This window comes from Pogoniulus pusillus, chromosome 1 (assembly GCF_015220805.1).
Source record: "Pogoniulus pusillus isolate bPogPus1 chromosome 1, bPogPus1.pri, whole genome shotgun sequence".
Classification (NCBI taxonomy): domain Eukaryota; kingdom Metazoa; phylum Chordata; class Aves; order Piciformes; family Lybiidae; genus Pogoniulus; species Pogoniulus pusillus.
In genome coordinates this window covers 41,940,787-41,953,015 of record NC_087264.1, presented here as the reverse complement: position 1 = coordinate 41,953,015, position 12,229 = coordinate 41,940,787, and positions in this window count along the sequence as shown.

Sequence of the window (12,229 nt, the reverse complement as noted above, 5' to 3'; positions counted from 1 at the left end):
TGCTGGTGTATCTGTCTCTCAAACTGCTGTGATGCTATGGAATATAATTTTCTACTCTCATTTGCTGTTTGTTCACTATTACCAAAAAGAGATTGAAATTTAATAAAATATAAGGGAGAGGCTGAAAATTGGAATAAACTGGGGGGAGGGTATCAGCAATCCCATGACATAAAATAGTCTTACCGCAGGTTAGCTTAGGAAGAATGGACAATTCCCTTCATCTCATCTACAGACATCACCACCAAGCAGCAGTCTGCAGATTGTATACAGTCTATAAGGATACTGTGGAATATCTCCAGTACAGGGGTGTAGCCTGGCATGTTCTGGGATTGGTAGGTGAAGCAGATCCAGTGTCTTAGACACAACTTCTGTGCCGGATGTTGCTATTGCTAGTCAGTATCCCATCGGGAGTGTGATGGTAAGAATGGGAGATGTAGAGTCCTAACCAGTCAGTCTGTTGTTCTGGCAAACCTTCTGCTCAAGACATTCTGGCAGCCATCAACATGACTGTTTTCAGTCACGCCTTCCCATAGATTTAGAATTGTGTGTAGTAATAGCAGTTGAAAATCAGGTACTGCTTGGCCTTGTCAAAAGTGGGACAGAAAAACCCAAACCAGAGAAGTTACCAAAATTAGCTGCAGTCCTGCTCTGTAAGGTACTTGGTTGTAAAACAGTCTAATTACAAGTAACAGTAAGAGATTCTCTACTTTACCTGCCTCAGTGGAAATTGCATTCCTGCCCCTAGGGCTTGGCTCTTTGACACCATGCTTCTCTAGCAATGGGCAGGGTGCCTGTGTTTGGATGTGGATCTTGGTCTCCTTTGCCTCTGAAGGGTATGTTGCAGTCTAACAGCAAAGCTCTTGCAAACACTTCTTAGATTGAATTGAGTAGTGATCACAGAGTGAGCAGTATGTATTGAGTAAGCCATTAGCATCTTCACATCAGACATTAATTAGTAATTTTGCTTCTTATCTCAACAGGTCTCTGAGAACCCATGATGAAGGTAGCAGCTGATACATAGATTGATAAATGAAGCAGAAGTGTGCTTTCTCTTTTTTTACCTTTTCTTTGACATGGGAATTACTTGCAAGGTAAGATCTCAGCCATAGCTCGTTGCTTTGCCTTTGAAAGTGGTGCCACTTCAAACAACCCCTTACACTTAAGTTTGACAATATGTGTTCTAGCTGTTTTCTGGTTTCCCATGCCATACACTTTTAGGATGCATCTCAAATCCATGCATGTGAATCCTCACAGATCTGCAAACAGTTTCCCAACACTGAAATTCTCATCATTGCACTACAACGTTGCAATTGCATTGTCTTTTTTTCTAGCAGAAATCAATAGCCTTTCAGTCAGGCTTTTAATGGCTTCTTGATTAATTAATTAGTTAATGTAGCTAATGTTATAGCTTTCTGATTAAATGATTAATCAAGTAATGTTTTTTTGCAGTACTTCTAAATGTAAAGTGTGGTGTAAGTACTAAGTAATAGGATATTATTAATTATTTGGGTTTTTTTAATACTGTCAAATCCTAGCAAAAAGTTTATTCAGACTGAATTATTTTAATATTAGATCTGCCATGGAGTTCTTTCAGTTGATGTGAATGGATGATTTATATGTAAATGCTGAACTCTTTGTGAAAATACTGTTGTGTTACAAGAACCTGTTGGCGTAATATGTTTCTTCAGTTGTTGTATGCATCTAATGTTCAGAGTGTGGGTTCATATATGCAAGAACATATGTTCTTATGCACAGAACGCTGGTGCCCTTACAAGGTATTTTCTGGTGTATAAAGACTGATATATTTAAATAAGCAGGCAACCAAGTAAATTTCTCTATCAGATGGTGACTACTTTATTTCTTCAGTTAAGATTCAGTTAAGTCTTCAGGGTTCTGCACTTTGGCCACAACAACCCCACAGTGCTATAGGCTGGGGACAGAGTGGCTGGAAAGCAGCCAGGAGGAAAGAGACCTGGGGGTACTGATAGATAGTAGGCTGAAGATGAGCCAGCAGTGTGCCCAGGTGGGCAGGAGAGCCAATGGCATCCTGGCCTGCATCAGGAACAGTGTGGCCAGTAGGACAAGGGAGGTTACTGTACTCAACACTGGTCAGGCCACACCTTGAGTACTGTGTCCAGTTCTGGGCTTCTCAATTCAAGAGGGATGTTGAGGTGCTGGAATGTGTCCAGAGAAGGGCGACAAAGCTGGTGAGGGGCCTGGAACACAACCTTGTGAGGAGAGGCTGAGGGAGCTGGGGTTGTTTAGCCTGCAGAAGAGGAGGCTCAGGGGTGACCTCATTGCTGTCTACAACTACCTGAAGGGACATTGTAGCCAAGTGGGGGTTGGCCTCTTCTCCCAGGCAACCAGCAACAGAACAAGGGGACACAGTCTCAAGTTGTGCCAGGGAAAGTATAGGCTGGATATTAGGAGGAAGTTCTTCACAGAGAGAGTGATTGTCTTTGGAATGGGCTGCCCAGGGAGGTGGTGGAGGCACTGTCCCTGGAGGTGTTCTAGAAAAGCCTGAATGAGGCACTTAGTGCCATAGTCTAGTTGACTGGATAGGTCAGTGTGCTAGGTTGGACTGGATGATCTTGCAGGTCTCTTCCAACCTGGTTGATTCTATGATTATAACTAGAAAGCTTTACCATGGTAAATGTGCTGAGGTCAGTGCTTAGCATTAATGCAGCTAATATGGCAGCAGCTGTGGACCTGTATTGACAGGGCTTGTATTAGCATCATCTTCCCTCTCAGCACAGTTCCAAAGCTATTACTAAGTTTGCAGTAGCACGTTTTGTGAATGTGTTTGTGTTCATCACTGCTGTGGAGGCAGGGAATTAATGTGGCTGAGTCAGAAATTATAAAAATAGAATAACTTTATTTTCCTGAAAACCCTGCCCCCAAACTGTATGCAAAACTAGTTTAGGTTTATTTACAGATTCTGATTTGATTGAGAATTCTTCCAAAGGATGTTATGGACAAATTTAGATATTTAGGAAGTCAGGAAATGGAAAAGGCTAAGCTATAAACACAGCTTTACCTCACTATTGATAAGGCTGAGCAGAGAATTAAGGAAACAGCAGGCTTTACTCACAGAAGTGAGATAGGTATTCAGCAGTGATCCCCTGCTGGATTTCTCTGCTGCTCAACTGCCTTCTGAGACTGGAAGCAATATTCAGTAGTCTGGATCCACGTGGCAGAAGCCCAAGGCGAGTGGCAAAGCTGCCAAACTCAGAAATGTCTCAAGACACAGCTGCCACAAGACAGGGATTCGTGGAAGTGATGCTGCCTCAGCAGCAGCACGGGAAAGGCAAACTGCAAGGGTCTCCCTAGTTAGAAATAGCATGCAGCAAATCAGCTGTGATATGGTCCAAGAGTAGCTGGGTCCGGGTGCTGCCAGCAGCTCTCTCAAAAGGACCCCAGGACTTGCCAAGCTTGCAAGTTTGCATAGAATGGTTCAAAAGTGGGGAGAGCCATTCAAAGGCAGGGATGGTGTACAGCTGAGAGCTGTGCAAAAGATAGGAGCTGTCCAAAAGCAAGGACAGTCCGAAACATGAATTCTGTCACGGCAGGAACCTGTCCTGTTGGGAGCTCTGTCAAGGCAGGAACTCTGTCAAGGCAGGAACCGCCTCATGCCTTCTCCCTTGCTCTATTTATGCTTTTCTAGACAAAGTGTCCATTTGCCATTTTATACTGGGTGCAAAAACACAGCCACCCCCCAGCCCTGTTCCAGCATGGGCTTCCACATAGGTCAGTGCATGCGTGGAAAGGTGCCTCCTGCTGTTCCCCCTTCAAGCCTGCAGGGCCGGGCTGGGGAAGCAGCTTTTGTGCCACCTTCTCCTCCCCATTCAAACCCACGGGGGAGGAGGGAGAAGAAAGGAATTTAAAGGAATTTGTAGTGCTCTGGAACAATCACAAGATCACATTTGCTGAAATCACAGGCAGAGATACAACAGAACTCCAAAAATGGTGAAGTTTTCTAGTCCAAGCAGATCACTAGAGGTAATAACAGACAATTAAGTATGTTGGTATGTGAATAAATGAAAACAGAAGAGTCACCACAACAGAGTATTTCACAGTATAGAAAAAGGTGAAATCAAGGCGTGGGCAAAGGCAGGGGGTGAGAGGAAATGACCCATGCTATACTGTATTTTATATTCCCACCTGAAAAGAGGTTTTGGGTCATTGTGGTTAGATGTCCAAAGCGTTAGCTTGGTGTCCTAAGGACACAGTCATTCTGTTCCTGCTCTCTCTCTAATAATTTTTAAATATCTTCTCTAGCTTGATCTGTGTTCAAAGCTGGTCCTGCTTTGAACAGGGGTTTGGACCAGATGACCTCCAGAGGTCATTTCCAACCCTAATTTTGTGATTCTGAGTATGACTTGCAAGACAGCTACACTAAATTGTACAGTCAGTTAACTTGGAATACAGCAGACCAGAATGAAACTAGTTCCTTGTTTTAGCAAGAAAAATGGGCAAAGAGCCAAATGAGCTATATAATTTTTGGTTCTTTAGCCTTCTCTTGAACTGAATCAGAAGCATCTCCCGAAGAAAAGGCTCCTTTCACTCAGCAATCCCTTTGTTTTGTATTATACAGTAAGTGTTTCTTGCCTTCAAACACTTAGTTAATGATGACTTTCAATGTCATTAATTAGAACTAGAGGAGGGAATTGTCCCCCTGTGAGTTTATTTGTACTTGATAACTACCTTGGAGAACTGAGCATCATAAATGAGGGGCCACAATCAGAGATTAAATCCCTGCTCTGTAAACTGCCCTACTGAACGGAGCATATTGTGGAAGCTAGGTTTGGAGGCAGACATTGTTTAATGTCTTCTTGATTGTTTTCATGCAGCTTTATTCTGTCAGAGGGGGAGTTATCAGAGTATCATCATGTTTCTTTCAGTTCTGCTGACTGTGAGAGCTCTTGAAAACAGAAATCCTGAAAGAGTTCCCTGTAGTTAGTGCTGAGTTTCAGGTAGCATGAGAAACACATTTGTATGCTGCTTTTGTGAGCCTGTTTCCAAATGTTTGTCTATTTTTGCTCACTTGTAAGCATTAAGTTTTAGAATAGTATAGGTAGGACTTGGTATTCTGCCAGCTGTGGCAGGCAATAAATACTATGTCCTCGGGTATTCAAATTAGGCGTAGCTAAAACTTCCCTAGGGAGCCTGAGCCAGCAGTGTGCCCAGGTGGCCAAGAGAGCCAGTGGCATCCTGGCCTGCATCAAGAATGGTGTGGTCAGCAGGAGCAGGGAGGTCATTCTGCCCCTGTACTCTGCACTGGTTAGACCACACCTTGAGTACTGTGTTCAGTTCTGGGCCCCCCAGTTTAGGAGGGACATTGAGATGCTTGAGCGTGTCCAGAGAAGGGTGACAAGGCTGGTGAGAGACCTCGAGCAGAAGTCCTATGAGGAGAGGCTGAGGGAGCTGGGATTGTTTAGCCTGGAGAAGAGGAGGCTCAGGGGTGACCTTATTGCTGTCTACAACTACCTGAGGGGTGGTTGTAGCCAGGAGGAGGTTGCTCTCTTCTCTCAGGTGGCCAGCGCCAGCCTCAAGCTGCGCCAGGGGAGATTTAGGCTCGAGGTGAGGAGAAAGTTCTTCACTGAGAGAGTCATTGGACACTGGAATGGGCTGCCCGGGGAGGTGGTGGAGTCGCCGTCCCTGGAGCTGTTCAAGGCAGGATTGGATGTGGCACTTGGTGGAACGCAGTTTCGCGGCAGAATTTATGGGGGAAATACGCGAGGGTCCAGGATGGTTGGACTTACTTTAAACAGGAGCTCTTGAAGGCACAGGAACTGGCAGTTCCCACATGCCGAAAGATGAGCCGCAGGGGGAGGCGACCAGCCTGGATGAGCAAAGAGCTCCTGAAGGAAGTGGGGGAGAAAAAGAGGGTGTATCGCCTCTGGAAGGAGGGGAAGGCTTCTCCTGATGTGTTTAAGGAGGTAGCCAGACTATGTAGGAGAAAAATTAGAGAGGCTAAGGCTCAGCTAGAACTTAGGCTGGCCACTTCCGTGAAAGTTAACAAAAAACACTTTTATAAATTTATCAATGCTAAAAGGAAGGGCAAGAAGAGCCTCCACTCCTTACTGGACCAGGAGGGGAACACTATAACTGATGATGAAGCAAAGGCAGAGGTCCTGAATGCCTTCTTCGCCTCAGTTTTCAACAGTAAGGAGAGAGGAGGAGGAGGCAAATGGCCTCTTAAACTGGGGGATGGGGTCGGGGAGCAGTGTGTTCCCCTGGAAATTCATGAGGAATTAGTTCAGGACCTGCTGAGCCACCTGGACACCCACAAGTCCATGGGACCAGATGGGATCCATCCCAGGGTGCTGAGAGAGCTGGCAGCTGAGCTGGCCAAGCCACTCTCCATCATTTTCCAGCAGTCCTGGCTCACCGGAGAGGTCCCAGGAGACTGGAAAATGGCCAACGTGGTCCCCATCCACAAAAAGGGTCGGATGGAGGAACCTGGGAACTACAGACCTGTCAGCCTGACCTCAGTGCCAGGGAAACTGATGGAGCAGGTTCTCTTGGGGCCAATAACTGCGCACCTGAGGGATGGCAAAGATCTCAGGTCCAGCCAGCATGGGTTTAGGAAGGGCAGATCCTGCCTTTCTAACCTGATCTCCTTCTATGATCAGGTGACCCGCTTGGTGGATGTGGGGAGGCCTGTGGATGTGGTCTACCTGGACTTCAGCAAGGCCTTTGACACTGTCCCCCACAGCAAACTGCTGGCTAAGCTGTCAGCCCGCGGCTTGGATGGTAACACTCTGTGCTGGGTTAGGAACTGGCTGGAGGGCCGGACCCAGAGAGTGGTGGTGAATGGTGCCACATCCAGCTGGCGGCCAGTCACTAGTGGTGTCCCTCAGGGATCAGTGCTGGGCCCCATCCTCTTTAACATCTTCATAGATGATCTGGATGAGGGCATGGAGTCAGTCATCAGCAAGTTTGCAGATGACACTAAGCTGGGGGCAGATGTGACTGAGCTGGAGGGCAGAAGGGCTCTGCAGCGGGACCTTGACCGCCTGTACAGATGGGCAGAGTCCAATGGGATGGTGTTCAATAGCTCCAAGTGCAGGGTGCTGCACTTTGGCCACAACAACCCCATGCAGAGATACAGGCTGGGGTCGGAGTGGCTGGAGAGCAGCCAGACAGAGAGGGATCTGGGGGTACTGATTGATACCCGCCTGAACATGAGCCAGCAGTGTGCCCAGGTGGCCAACAGAGCCAGTGGCATCCTGGCCTGCATCAGGAGTGGTGTGGTCAGCAGGAGCAGGGAGGTCATTCTGCCCCTGTACTCTGCACTGGTCAGACCACACCTCGAGTACTGCGTTCAGTTCTGGGCCCCCCAGTTTAGGAAGGACACTGAGATGCTTGAGCGTGTCCAGAGAAGGGCGACAAGGCTGGTGAGAGGCCTTGAGCACAGCCCTACGAGGAGAGGCTTAGGGAGCTGGGGTTGTTTAGCCTGGAGAAGAGGAGGCTCAGGGGTGACCTTATTGCTGTCTACAACTACCTGAAGGGTGGTTGTGGCCAGGAGGAGGTTGCTCTCTTCTCTCAGGTGGCCAGCTCCAGAACAAGAGGACACAGCCTCAAGCTGCGCCAGGGGAAATTTCGGCTCGAGGTGAGGAGAAAGTTCTTCACTGAGAGAGTCATTAGGCACTGGAATGGGCTGCCTGGGGAGGTGGTGGAGTCGTCGTCCCTGGGGCAGTTCAAGGCAAGGTTGGATGTGGCACTTGGTGCCATGGTCTAGCCTTGGGCACTGTGGTAAAGGGTTGGACTTGATGATCTGTGAGGTCTCTTCCAACCTTGGTGATACTGTGATACTGTGATACTGTGATACTGTGATACTATTTTATCAGTGATTTATTGCAAAGAATGCGAATTCCCTCTTCCCGAAACTACACCACCACTGTGAATTAAAGAGTCTACGATGTTTAAAGAGAGTTCTTTGAGTCTCTGGTTCGAGTTAATAGTTCGTCAGCTACTCACAGTCTGTAGCTTGGCAGGGAGTCCCTTTCTCCCGATGAGGGTCCAGGCATGCAGGCTTTAGCCTCTGCGACTCGGCGTCTGCCCGAGGTGAGGCTAGATCGGCGAGCAGTTTGTTGTTGTTAAGTCCGGGGAAGGACAGGAGCGAGGGTGAGATCCAGGGCAAAAGAGCAAAAGGCAAAAAGCAAAAGGCAAAAGGCCTCGATCCTGGCCTGTCCACCATTTTTATAATGTTCCAAAACAGGACTAGCCCACAATTCAGACCACTTTTACGTTGTTCACATACATTGGTAAAAAACAGTAAGCAATTTATATAATTGGATAACAATACCTAAACAATGTAAAGACCACCCCTCAGGCCAGCCCACCTGCAGGTGCTGGGCAGGCCTAAGATAGTCGTTTCTACTTAACCAAAACAATACCCTGTTGTCTGGAAAGCAAGGCCAAGTGAAAAGGAAACATGGCCAGTGTTTACCTCTCACTTACCCTAGGGAGAAATCTTCCCATGGGACTGAAAGATTGTTTTGGTTTTTCGATGCTTCTGGCTTGAATGTGAGGCACTAGAAACTACACAATATAGCAAAAGCTTAGAGAGCCTTTGCTACTCTCCATGACAGCTCTGTGGTAAAGGGTTGGACTTGATGATCTGTGAGGTCTCTTCCAACCCTGCTGATACTGTGATACATTACCCTAGATATGGTGGAATTTCCATCCTTGATAGTTTCCAGTACTCAGCAAGGCAAAAGCACAGCTGACATATTCTAGTGGTGGTAGTCACTTTGTGACTGGAGTAGATTAGATGCCCTCTAAAGGTTCCTTCCAAATGGCAGCTCATCCTCTCCCAAGATCCCTGTTCTCACAGCAACAGCAGATCTGTTCACAGGGTAGACAGGTGTCTTACATCAAACACAAATTGCAAGGATTGCTTGAGCACCTTGGAGCTGGCCTGGACTTGTTGGAGAAGGTGTAGTGTGAAGGTGCTTTAGCTGCCATATATGTTTTCAGCTGTGAAGCTGCTGACCTGGTGCATCTCCACATGAGTTTGTCTCCAGTTTCTCAGCTCTGTGTGTCACATGTATGGAGCCAGCAGCAGATTTTGGTATTGCTAGAGGAGTAAATGTGTGTATCTCACAAACTTGTGCAGCTCATCCCTTTTCCATTTCACACCGGAGTGTTTTGCCTTCCGCTCAGAACCACCCTGTGAGGATCAAACTGTACTGGGGAGCTATAACCTATTCCCTGCTTGTGAGCAAGAAGAATACGAAGTAAACCATGATTCATACAAACTAACAGAGTTAATAACACTTGCAGAACTGCAAGTGAAGATAAAATATCTAATGGAAAGACTTCTATGGCCTGTCTGTTGGAGACAACTAATTAAGCTCATAGGTGACCTCTAAACCTGTTTAGTCAAGCTGATATTTGGTCTACTACAATATTCTTGTTTCAGTATGAGGCCAACTCCTTATATTTTGGCTGGTGAAGGTGGAAAACATTAGTTTGGATTGGTAAAGCTTTCGCATGCATGTGATTGTGTATTGTTTTCTGTACTGCTAGGTTTATATAGATGAAGAAGCCAATGCCTGGCATGTAAAAAATAATTGGTAGGATGAGCTTCATTGCAGTGGTGTATCCTCAAGACTGCACATAGATTTGTGTTCTGCTCCTTTTCTTGGGCTTGCCAGATAAAAGCAAGGACACTGGCTGATTGCATGTTGCTGTGCCTAACCCAGTACAAATCAGTGAATATGAGACCAGTTACTGCACCATGGATCTGGTTTATTGATTTTCCTTATGGACATTTCAGCATTATTACATTATACGTGTGCCACTCAGGTATTATGTCAGTGTAGGATATGCCAGACCTTTGCAGGAGGAAACATAGTGGTTATGCAGAGCCACACACCCCATTGCACAGATATGGTAGCTGTGTATGCACTGGCTGAGTACTTAGCCAGGTTTCATGCAAGAACCTCTGGAGGAAGAGCCCAGAGGTGTCTGTGTTGTACTAACTTGAAAAAAAATGCTGACAGAAACTGTTTTTCACTGTATCTTGCAAGAACTTGTCAGGCTTCCCTGATCCTATATGCACAAATGCTCTTTGTATGCTGATGTGCCAAGTGAGTCCAAATATGCTTCCCTTTCCGCCCAGCCTAGCCCATGACTGAGCTGTGCAACAGCAGATGTTCAAGACCTGGTCTGCTTAGAACTGCATTGCTTATTGTGAGGGCATTCAAATAAAGGCTGTGGAGATGGGATTGAATTTACTGAACAGTGCAATGAGCATTGGAAGTTTGACAGACTCAAGGTCTTCCTATCTAAAAAAAAATAAAAATCAAACATTGGTGACTCATAGGAAAAAAACATGCAAATATTGGCAGGATTATGTTCTAGGAAGCCAGACACTGAAGCTTGCTGGAAGCAGACAGACCTGAGCACTGTGCTCTGCATTAGGAGCCATGAAAGTGTCAGATGTTAATACAAACAACGGTTAACTTCACATACTATGGCCACAGGATTTGATTCAGGGCTTTTGGGGTGATCCTGTCATGCTATGCAACTACACCATAGAATGGCCTGGGTTGGGAGTGACCTCCAGTGGTTGTCTAGTCCAACCACCTCTGCAGTAAGCAGGAGCATCCTCAACCACATCAGGTTCCCCATAGCCCTGTTGAGCCTCTCCATGTGTATCCTGATCCTAGAGTAGGATGTTCCTGCCCACGGCAGGGTGTTTACAACTAGATGATCCTTGTGGTCTCTTCCAACCCTGACTCATTCTATGATCTCCAGGAATGGGGCCTCAACTACCTCTCTGGGCAACCTGTTCCACTGTTCCATCAACATTATGGTAAAGAACTTGTTCCTAACAGCCGATCTAAATCTACTGTTCTCTAGTTTGAAACTATTGCCCCTCATCAGTGCAGGCCTTTGTAAACAGACTCTCTCCGTGTGGCATAACTATGAAAAGATCAGTTTGTGCTGAAGTACACATCATGCTCACTAAATCAGTAACTGCATTTTGTAAGCTCCCTCCAAGTAATCAGCTCAAAATATTTTGGAATAAATCTGTGCTTGTATGTCCACGCTTCACTCCCACTCCTCAGCTGCCAACCGTCTTTTACCATGTTTTAAGGAAGAAGGCATAGAAGCCAGAGCTGTTCTGTGGCACATAGTGGTTTTGCAACAATGAAGTTATTGGTCAGAACTTGAGATCTTTTGCATTTATAGGACGTCCATAACAGCGGTAAGCTTTATACTCTGCACATTCCTTGGACATGCCCTGAATGATCCTTGAAATGAAGTCCCAGAACACACCATATGCTAATGAGTTGTGTGGTCTGTTCCAGGATCTTCTCTGAACCTGGGCTTTTGGAACCTCAGTGACACCAACTTGTCTTTTTTTCAGAAGTAGGGTCTGTTCTCAGTGTGGTGAGAGCATTAAGTTTGACTGTCTGAGGAGTCAGATGTGCCTTGTCTGTTTCCTTCCACTGTGCCCCTCAGATACCATTTTATATACACGAAAGTCAAACATGTTACACTGTGAATCTACATGGGTATCTCAGAACATCCTCCATTAACCTGCTTTGCAGTGGCACTCCAGTGTTGCAAAAGCTTTTACATTTTTTCCTTCCTTTATCAAATTAATCTGACTTCTTTTAAAAGATCCTAACTTTCCTGTAATGTTGTCACAAGAGGGCAGAATCGGGGTTTGTACGTGAGGTAACATTTAACACAACTGAACAAATTGCTGTGTATCAGCTGTCTGTGGTAACAGCTGTGTGCACAACTAGCCTGCAGCAGACATGGGGTAATTCCACTTAATGCTGTCTTCTCCTAGGTTAAGTCAAATGACCTTGCATTTATCACATGCCAGGAGCGTGCATATGCTCAATTATCAAGCTAAGATTATATGCCATGACTTCTTAAGGCTGAGTAACTTAATCTTCTATCTGAGCCCTAAAGGCTGTTTGTGTATCTTGAATTGGTGTCTTTCCTAGGTATTTTTATAAAGTCAGACTGCACTGCTAGTCAGAGTTGCGTTTGTGCTCTCTGGAATGCTCTGGAAAACATGCAGCTAAAAAGCTGCCTCTGGAAACCTGGGAATATATGAGAGTAGTTCAGGCCCAAGTGAGGATATCTTCACCCTCTCACAGTTCCTCAGCATGAGCTACCTCCTTATGTGGCTGAGGTGTCTCTACTATTGTGACAGCCTCAATGTAAGAGTGACTGGAGCTGTTGGCTGGTTCTG